The sequence below is a fragment of the Capsicum annuum genome, chromosome 12, assembly GCF_002878395.1.
Source record: "Capsicum annuum cultivar UCD-10X-F1 chromosome 12, UCD10Xv1.1, whole genome shotgun sequence".
Lineage (NCBI taxonomy): Eukaryota > Viridiplantae > Streptophyta > Magnoliopsida > Solanales > Solanaceae > Capsicum > Capsicum annuum.
The window spans coordinates 22,145,867-22,157,221 of record NC_061122.1 but is presented as its reverse complement, the minus strand read 5'-3'; positions in this window follow the sequence as shown (position 1 = coordinate 22,157,221).

Genomic DNA, 11,355 nt, shown 5'->3' with positions numbered 1-11,355 from the left:
TTTGACCGGGTTGGGTTAAGTGGGTCGGGTTATGGTTGTTTTTAAAAAGTTTACTGTTGAGCCCGGACCGGCCCACAACCCAGATAATTTTAACAGGCCAGTTTCGGGTTGACCTGGCCCAGCCGACTTAACACCCTTAATATTAGCTATCTGATTCTGTTCAGTTCGAGTCAGCTAGGGCTTGTCCCAGTGGCTCTTTAGTTAGAAGTAGTGGCTTGTCCAACTGTTTCAACTATAGACTTAAAACTATGTGTTTTCAAGATTTTAAAGTTTAAGACGTTATGTAAGAGATTAAATTCAATTTCAGCTATGACATTAATTCATTATTTTGATATTTCTTATATCAATTTTATCTTTATTATGAGTTTCAAGTTGTTAGAAGGCTTAAAAAGGGTTATCTTGGGACTACTTGTAGTCTTGAGCACCATGTGATGTGTAGGGTGTATTTTTGGGGCATTACATGGAGTAGTCAATGTTTAATGTTAGCAAGAGAGTGGTAATGCTTATTGCTTTAATGATGAATCAAGACTAGTTCGTAAGTGGGATCTAGTTGTAAAATGAGGATCCGCCTAGTGAGTAATGTTAGCATTAAATAATGGTTAATGGAGGAATATTGGTCATTTTAATAAGCTATGTGGCGACTAGTTAATTATTAAATGATTATATGACTTGATGACTAGAGGTTAATGGACTAGGTAATGACTTTGTATAGTAGTATACATCAGTTAGTAAAAATGGATAAACTCATGGCTAATGATGATAATATGGAATGAGGACCTATGGTCGAGTTTGTTGCCTAATGAAAGGAGAGGGAATGGCGATTATGATAAATGTGGGATATGGTCCAATAATGTTTAGTTTTGGATATGTTGTTGGTTATATATATATTATTATTATTATTTCCTTGGGTGTACTTTCCGGTGGTATGGGATGTCATGATGGGTTCCTTTACTTTATGCACTAGTTGGTATATAGGTGCCAACTTTGTATTGGTGTTGCTTGTGAATGTGTTTGTGTTGTTTTATGATTCTGAATCATTTATTTCTTATGCACGATGGTATTAACATGTGATGATGCATTATGGTATATTATTATTTTGGTTGATTACTAATATTATATACAATGATGATGGAGATGATTCAAGTTCGATTCTATACCTTACTTAGATATGTTGATCTTGCATTATATCATCTCTATATCATGACTTAGCTCAGTCTACCGATGATGCCTACTGAGTACCCGTTATTTTGGTACTCATACTACACTTCTACAACTTTTTGGTGTAGATTCGAGTACTGGATGCTGCCGTTAAGTTGAGTTCATGCACTGTTGACATTTCGGAGATAGGGTGTAACGACCCATCTGATCGTTTGTGAAATTTTGTCATCTTCTCTATTTTAACCCTTCTCGTAGTTGGTGTATGTGGATTATGACTCACGAGATGAGATGTACCAATTCTTGAGGTGTTTGAAAGTAATTTAATTCATTAACGGGGTTATTGAGTTGAGAAAGTTAAACCCGATAATGGTGAATCTTTGACCAATATGACCTCGGATTAGTGTCGTAATATTTTCAATAGGTCTGAAATGTACTTTTAGGTCAATGTACATATTTGGTTTATTTTCTCGAGGTTCCGAATAAATTCAATAATTTATTAAAAGTTTTGGGTATTTTAGATTTAATTAGGGAATTAATGGGTCAAAATCATAATTTTATTTACTTATGTTGCCAAAACAAGAATAGATTTAAGTGAGTAGGGTTTACCATTCTTAATACATCAAAAATTTTGGCGGAAGAGGGCACGACAGTTAGCGATACTATTCTTCTCATCTGCAGTCTTGAAGAAATCCTGGGTTAAGTTTTAGGTAAGGGCTTCATACGCTAAAAATCTTTCTTTTTCTATGTTGATCTCTAGGAATCTGACGGCTATAGTATATAAATTATTTAGATTGAGAGTACTTAGACTAAGATGTGGTTGTGGTAAATTGTTGTGGTGTTATGGGTTTGATTAGAATAATGTCGATGGTTGTATATGAAAATTGCTACAGAGGGATAGTGATCAATTAGTAAGAAAATTAATGTGGTGGTAGCACAGTTAGCATATGTTTAGTGAATTGAAAAACTTTTACAAGAAAGTTTACGCTAATGGTTGGGTAATGATGGCTAGGTAATTTAAATAATGAAAAAAAAATGGTTGTAAAGGTTAATAGTTCACATGGATTTAGTGAAATTTCTAACCTGTAGTGCACTGCTTCAGTACTATTCATGACTTTGAGAATTTTTCCATGCATGTTGTGTTTTTTTTACTCAATACACATAAAATAAGAGCTTTCTAAACATGTAAAAATAGTACTACAGTCGCACTGCTCCTCATTGCGTCCTTACCTTTAGATTATTAGATTTTGATTCATCACGATTCTAGTAATTTTAAGCATAGGTATGGAATTCTTAGAGTGAGAATTTATAAAATAAGTGTTATTAAATTTGTACTCTTATGGAAATTATATATTTGAACAAATTTGAAATATTTGAAAGCTTTACGGAAGGGGAAGACCCTTACAAATTAGCTTGCATTTGGATTCTTCGATTGAGGTAGGTTACGGTTTAATTGGTGTTTAGACTCGACTTAATTGTGTGTATGCTCATAAATTAGATACTTGTGGATTGGTATTCGGACATACTTGAAATTGTTGATGTTTGGATTGTTGATTCATGTATAAATATTTATTGAAAATTGACTTGATAGAATTGTCTTCTGACTTTAAGTGCACTTGTAAACTTGGTACATTGTGTGGCATGCTGTGAGGTTGTGTAAATTAATATTGATAATACTTGGTTATGTTTATGTTGGATCGGGTACAACGCTGGTACATTTATATTTATGTTGGATCAGGTACCACACTGGTATGGTACATGAACATAGATTTTTCCGTGCAGGTCTTGACTATTATGGAAAAAATAAGTCCCATAGCATGTGTATACATATTTGTGTTATTTCTGTGGATGTTTACAGTATGGTTGATACTCTTGATGGTTATGTGGTTTGTTTGTGAGCACTGTTTGACCTATTGTTGCTGTCTTGTGGATTCATTGAATATTTATTATATGATGATGTCTGTCTACTTGTTATTTGATTTTTGTTGCGTACATGCTGTTAAATTGAGTTGGCCTATGATACCTACCAGTATATAGTGGTTTGTACTGATACTACCATGTACTCTTCTTTTGTTAAGTGCAGAAAGTGTTCTAAGCTCAGACATGACCTCACCTCTAGAGTTTGATAGCAGATCTTGATCCAAGGGTGAGCACTCCGTATCCAGGCTGCCATGAGTCATCTTATTTGTTCTTCTCCATCTTTCGGGCAATGAAAAATTCTTTATTTACTTTATTTTTTTGTATCACTTTAGATATGGTCTTTGTTAGTAGTTCTTGTACGATGACTTTCGGGTTTTGAGAATTTTAGCAAGTAGTTTTTTTTGAATTTCTGCATTAATAATAATTAGTCCTTGATATTTGTTATTATGTTGAATTTTATAATAATATCATCTTATATTGACTAAGTGTTTGGGTAATGGTTCGGTTTAGATGGTTCTCCCACAGTAAGATTAATGTGGGTGCCACTCATGGCCATTTGGGTCGTGAAATAGGGTGAGCTCTTAGATATTTGAGTTTCCCGTTTCCTTTTATCTTTGATTCAGTCTCTTGTATTCAATACATATGTACTAACTATTTAAGATTCTTGCGTTGTACATTTTTTACTATTGTATTTAGGTATTCTTGTACTAATATTACTAGGTCATGGGATTGGTATCAGTAGTTGATTTTCTTTTATATTAGAACACTATTTACGTATATCTTATGTTTATTGATTTTGGCCTAATTGGGCCATTCTTAACCAATTAACCCATTATGTTAGCTTTGGGTTATGATACTGGCTTACCTACTGGCGGGAATTGGTAGGTTCTATCATGACCTGTAAATTGGATTGTAACAAAATATTAAGAAGATAAGAAGTTATAGGGTGGAGAGTATGAATATCCTTTTACAGAGATATGTTTGGAAAATGAAATTGTCCACCAAACTATTGTCTTGTATTCACCTCAATCGAATAGAATTGTTAAACTTAAAATCAAACATTGAAGAAAATGATAAATGTCTTATAAGTTCATATTTACTACAGAACTTATGGGGGAATCTATCTTTACAGCTAATCAAATACTCAATCGAATGCCCCATAGTAGGACACAATCTATTCCATATGAGAAATGAAAAAGAAGAAAATCCAAATTAAACTATTTTAAAATATGGGGGTGTCTAGCCAAAATCCAAGTTCTTATACCCAAAATTGTGGACTATGTTTTCATCAAATATGCTACAAAAAGTAAAGCATGTAAATTGATATCGTATTTAGAATTTTTGTGCAGTTCTATTATTGAAATTATAATGGGTTCCTTGTGAGGACTAGCTAAGTGACATTATCTTTGAGTTCCTTGTGTGGATGAATTCTTAATGCCTGGTACAATAATAAGTTTTAAATAAAAGTGGCAAAAGCTAGTAGAGGTTGTTGATACCTATAGAATTTGATGGATGACTTGTTTGGAATGTGATATTGGTGATAAGACTGTCAATGACCTACAATCGATTTATTTTGTTTGGACTTGCTTATGTGCTAGTGGTGTGGGGACCATTCTTGAGGTGATTAAGAGTTAAGTAAAGTCCGTAATAAAAATATCATTAGGTAGAAATAAGAATGACTCTGGATATTTTAAATTGGTGTTAGTGGTATAAGAGAGGTTTGGATTGACCATGAAGTATTTGTCGTTAAAAAATATTGAGTTAGTGATTATCAGGACATAAGTTGTAGCTGTGGATTTATGCATTAGAAGAAATTTTGAGAAGACAAATTATTATTGACTTGACCTTGTGGCTGAATTATACATTTGCATGTCCCACAAAGTTGGCTGATATATGACACCTTTAGAGGATAGTAATTTCCATGATAGTGGCAATGCAAAATCAAATGGCTTAGTTACATTCATAAAATAATTAAGGATGATCTTTCCTTGAGTGATACTTGGTGGATATTTTGTGTTGAGTGGTTAAGGTACGATGATTAGATGGATATTAACAATGTTGTGGAGGATAATGTGTTGTAGGCTCAAATTCTATGAGACCCGTAAAATGGCATGTTTATACCCCTTTTTAATCCTATTGCTTTTCCTCTCTAGTTTAGATTAGTTGAAGCGTGGTTATGATGTAAATCTATGTTTGGGATGTGGTTTTAGTATTTAAAGCATGATTTGTATATTTAGCTTTATTGGGCTAGTGTGGTAGTCTTGAAGTCGTAAGGTGAGTAGAGTTGACTTGAGTACCTTATTTCTAGTTGAAGTGGCTATTTTATGCTTGAATATGGCTTTACTTGACATCTAGAAGATAAACTAGATAACCTTAGCTTAGTTTGGGGCATAGTGTGCCTAATTATGGAAATTGAGGATTAAAAGTAGGATCGTCTGGCCCACTTAGGCCTAAAATTTTGTTAAGTCTTGTGGACTTAGTTGCAGATGTTAGACATAGATGAGGCTAGTAAACCTTAGAATGAGGATACTTCATAACTTGGTAACTTGTATTGATGTTCTGGGGTTGTGGCTTTTGAGTTATAGTTATGATATTTCTTGTGGGAGCAATGAAGGACCTTTAGAAATAGATATTTCTCCTAGACACGTTATGTGTCCTATAGAGATACTATTTCCTCTTAGACTTGATGATTAGCCTATAGAGATGCTATTTTCTCTTAGATATATGCAAATTGGCCTAGAGTGATATTCCTCATAGTGATGATGTATGTGACCTATCAATTTAAGATATCCTATAGACGATTACATGTCTATCTATATTATGCCTCCAATATGCAAGATACCTCCTATAGTTGAGATGATTACAAATATGCCACGACTTATAAATATGATTATCGATATGAGTTTCAAATATGTATATGGGCCTATGGCCGTGATTATGATGTTGTGATTATTTTGGATAAATTAGTGGGCCAAGGGTTGTGTTATGATAATGATTGAATATCTGATGAGTGTTTATCAGTGTAAAGGATATGATTACAGTTTATGAATATATATATATATCTATATATCTATATATATATATTTGTATACATATCTCTCCAATATGGGATGGAGGAAAATAAGGTATGCTGCTTACGACTTTATTGATTGAATACTGGTGATGGCTAGGAATCTAATGTATTAGTTAATGAATCTTTCTTAGTTGAAACATGGTATCTAGTGATGGTTAATGCGTGACTTGTGGTGAGGTCGGGTCTAGAATAGGTGAAGATTAGTTGGTATTGATAAATAAATTGGCATTGATGACTAAGTTTGTCATGTCGATTAGTCAATAAACGAGGAGTTGTGTATTAACGCTGCTAGATAATAAGAGATGTTGGTAATAAGAGGTGACTAGTTAATAACTTTGAATAGTTGCTAAATGGTTAGCCAATGAATAGTTAATCAAGGATTAGTTGGTAAATGATGGTTAGATAATGAATGGTATCAATTAATAAAAGTTGATTAGGTGACAAGTAGTAATGTGTTATTTAGTAATGATTAACAGATATAGAATGATTAGTCGATAATAATGAATAGTGGATAAATAATAATTTTGGTCTAACGATGAAATTTGACTAGATGTTAGACGTTGACTATTAAATAAATAGTGGTTAGTTGCTATCCCGTGAATAAGGATTATGTGAAGGATAATGTTTAGGCTAATAACTAGAGGTTGTGTGATGACTAGAGAACTAGTGATACAATTATAATAAGTGTTGGTTAGCTGATAAAGAGTAGTGATACGATGATGATGTCCTAATGAGGACAGTTATGATAAGTTGTGATATTGATTGTGTACTTTGCGTTCATTTCTGTATGCGTATCGCCTATCACTAGTATGCACCTATATTTATTAGTCGGTAAATGACGGTTGTATATATATGGGTGAAAAATATGCCTTGTATTGTTGTATAATGATTGAACCTTTTGAGTCGGGGTAGGTGAGGGTAGCATAGGCTTGGTTAGGTATCTAGTTATCCGTAAGTTGAGGACTAAGGAGATTGCGTCTATGAAGGTCCAGTGGAAGAATCTTCCTATTTAGGAGGCCACTTGGGAGACCAAAGCAAACATACGTAGAAAGTATCCACATTTTTTTGACGATTCAGGTAATTTTTTAGGTTCCTTTCTTGTCGCTTGTTTGCCTGTTTGGGGAGGAACGGTTGTTTAATTGGTATTTGATGTAATGACCCATCCGATCGTTTGTGAAATTTTCTCATCTTCTCTATTTTATCCTTTCTCGTAGTTGGTGTATATGGATTATGACTTACGAGATGAGATGTACCAATTCTAGAAGTGTTCAAAAGTAATTTAAGTCATTAATGGGATTATTGAGTTGAGAAAGTTAAACCCGATAATGGTCAATCTTTGACCAAGACGACCTCAAATTAGTGTCGTAATATTTTCAATAGGTCCGAAATGTACTTTTAGTTCAATGTATAGAGTTGGTTTATTTTCTCGAGGTTCTGAATAAATTTGATAATTTATTAGAAGTTTCAGGTATTTTAGATAATCAATTTTATTAGTGAATTAATGGGTCAAAATCATAATTTTATTTACTTATGTTGCCTATACAAGAATAGATTTAAGTGAGTAGGGTTTACCATTCTTAATAATAACATCATAAATTTTGGCGGAAGAGGGCACGCCAGTAAGCGATACTATTCTTCTCATTTGCGGTCTTGAAGGAATCTTGGGTTAAGTTTTAGGTAAGGGCTTCATACGCTAAAATTTTTTCTTTTTCTATGTTGATCTCTAGGAATCTGACTGCTATAGTATATAATTGTTTGATTGAGAGTACTTAAACTAAGATGTGGTTGTGGTAAATTGTTGTGGTGTTACGGGTTTGATTAGAATAATGTCGGTGGTTGTATATGAAAATTGCTACGGAGGGATAGTGATCAATTAGTAAGAAAATTAACGTGGTGGTAGCACAATTAGCATATGTTTAGTGAATTCAAAAACTTCTGTAAGAAAGTTTAGGCTAATGATTGGGTAGGTAATTTAAATAATGAAAAAAATGGTTTTAAGGGTTAATAGTTCACATGGATTTAGTGAAATTTCTAACCTGTAGTGCACTGCTTCATTACTATTCATGACTTTGAGAATTTTTCCATGCATGTTGTGTTCTTTTACTCAATACACATAAAATAAGAGCTTTCTAAACATGTAAAAATAGTACTATAGTCGCACTGATCCTCATTGTGTCCTTGCCTTTATATTATTAGATTTTGATTCATCACGATTATAGTAATTTTAAGCATAGGTGTGGGACTCTTAGAGTGGGAATTTATAAAGTGAGTGTTATTAAATTCGTACTCTTATGGAAATTATATATTTGAACAAATTTGAAATATTCGGAAGCTTTACGGAAAGGTAAGGCCCTTTGATTGAGGTAGTTTACGGTTTAACTAGAGTTTAGACTCGACTTAATTGTGTGTATGCTCCTAAATTGGATACTTGTGGATTGGTATTCGGACATGCTTGAAATTGTTGATGTTTGGATTGTTGATTTGTTTATAAATGTTTATTGAAAATTGACTTGATGGAATTGTCTTATGACTTTAAGTGCACTTGTAAACTTGGTACATTGTGTGGCATGTTGTGTGGTTGTGCAAATTGATATTGATAATACTTGATTATGTTTATGTTGGAATGGGTACCACGCTGATACGTTTATATTTATGTTGGATCGAGTACCATGCCGGTACGTTTATATTTATGTTGGATCGGGTACCACGTCGATACGTTTATATTCATGTTGGATCGGGACTCGGAGCCACTCTGTAAGCCAAAAAAGCCGTGAGTCAAGAGGTTAGTGACCGTGCGGTATCGGCAGAGAAAGTAGAGAAAGTGACACAAGTCACATAAGCAAGCTGTCAATAGGGATAAATGCAGTCATTTTGCATACATAATCGACTTTTGAACCATTCGATTCGTGGGTCCCCTAAACCTATGGATGGTTTCATAGCGTCTTTCAGGAGGCTCAGCTTGAATCGAAACGCTTCGCTGGAGTTAACGAAGGATGTTTCATGTCCTACGTTGGTGCATTTATATTTATGTTGGATTGGGTATCACGTTGGTGCGTTTATATTTATGTTGGATCGGGTACCATGTCGGTATGTTTATATTCATGTTAGATCGGGTACCACGCCGGTACGTTTATATTCATATATTGGATTGGGTACCACGCTGGTAGTTTATATTTATGTTGGATCGGGTACCACACTGGTACGTTTATATTTATGTTGGATTAGGTACCACGCTGGTATGTTTATATTTATGTTGGATCAGGTACCACGCCAGTATATTTATATTTATGGTGGATCGGGTATCCTACCGGTATGGTACATAAATATAGATTGTTCCCTGCAGGTCATGACTATTTGGGCAAAAATAAGTCCCATAGTATGTGTGTACATATTTGTGTTATTTCTGTGGATGTTTATAGTATGGTTGATACTCTTGATGGTTATGTGGCTTGTTTGTGAGCACTGTTTGACCTGTTGATGCTGTATTATTGATTTATTGAATATTTGTTGGGTGACGATGTCTGTCTTCTTGTTATTTGATTTATGTTATATACATGCTATTAAATTGAGTTGGCCTATGATACCTACCAATACATAGTGGTTTATACTGATACTACCCTGTACTCTTCTTCTGTTGAGTTCAGAAAGTGTTCTAGGCTGACACATGACCTCACCTCTAGAGTTTGATAGCAAATCTTGATCCAAGGGTGAGCACTCCGTCTCCAGGCTGTCATGGGTCATCTTATTTATTCTTGTCCATCTTTCAGGTAATGAAATATTCTTTATTTACTTTATTTTTGGATATTACTTTAGATATGATCTTTGTTAGTAGTTCTTGTACTATGACTTTCAGGTCTTGGGAACTTTAGTAAGTAGTTTGTTTGAATTTTTGCATTAAAAATAATTAGTCCTGGATATTTGTTATTATGTTGAATTTTATAATAATATCATCTAATATTGACTAGGTGTTTGGGTAATGGTTCAGTTTAGATGGTTCTCCCACAGGAAGATTAGTGTGGGTGCCACTCATGGTCATTTGGGTCATGAAATAGGGTGAGCTCTTAGAGTTTTGAGTTGCCCGTTTCCTTTTATCTTTGATTTAGTCTCTTGTATTCAAGACATATGTACTAACTATTTAAGATTCTTTGCGTTGTACTTTTTTCACTATTGTATTTAGGTACTCTTTTACTAATATTACTAGGTCATGGGATTGGTATCAGTAGTTGATTTTCTTTTATATTAGAATACTATTTACGTATATCTTGTGTTCATTGATTTTGGCCTAATTGGGCAATTCTTAACCAGTTAACCCATTATGTTAGCTCTGGGTTATGGTATTGGCTTACCTACTAGCGGTAATTGGTAGGTTCCATCATGACCTGTAAATTGAGTTGTGACAAAATATTAAGAAGATAAGAAGTTATAGGGTGGAGAGTATGAATATCCTTAAACTACTGTTTTGTATTCACCTCAATCGAAGAGAATTGTTAAACTTAAAAGTCAAACATTGAAGAAAATGACAAATGTCTTATAAGTTCATATTTACTACAGAACTTATGGGGGAAGATATCCTTACAGCTAATCAAATACTCAATCGAATGCCCCATAGTAGGACACAATCTATTCCATATGAAAAATGGAAAAGAAGGAAAAAACTATTTCAAAATATGGGTGTCTAGCCAAAATTCAAGTTCTTATACCCAAAAGGGTGAATAGAGCCAAAGATTATGCACTATGTTTTCATCAAATATGCTACAAAAAGTAAAGCATGTAAATTTTTTTATTTATAAATCCAAACATATGGATATCAATAATACTATGGTAATTGAATTAGATAATGTTGAGCTCTTTGAACATATTTATCTTTATAAGACTAGACATGAGTTGTCTAGTGAAAAATTTAAACGACCTAGGGAGAACCAAAGGATAATAGACTTAATGAAGAGAATCCAAGGTGTAGCAAGTGACAAAGGACTTCGACTTTCTTTGGATCAGATTATGTAATATTTTGTCTTGAATGAGCATCAAACATTAAAATAAATCAATTTAATTTGTGGATTTATCCTTTAGAAAGATGCAGTCAATAGTGAGATTGATTCAATTTTGAGCAACCTTAGTTGGGAGTTGGTTGATATTTTCCAAGAAATAAACCTTTAAGTTCTAAATGGATCTTCAAAATAAAAATAAAAATTATAGGTACCATGACA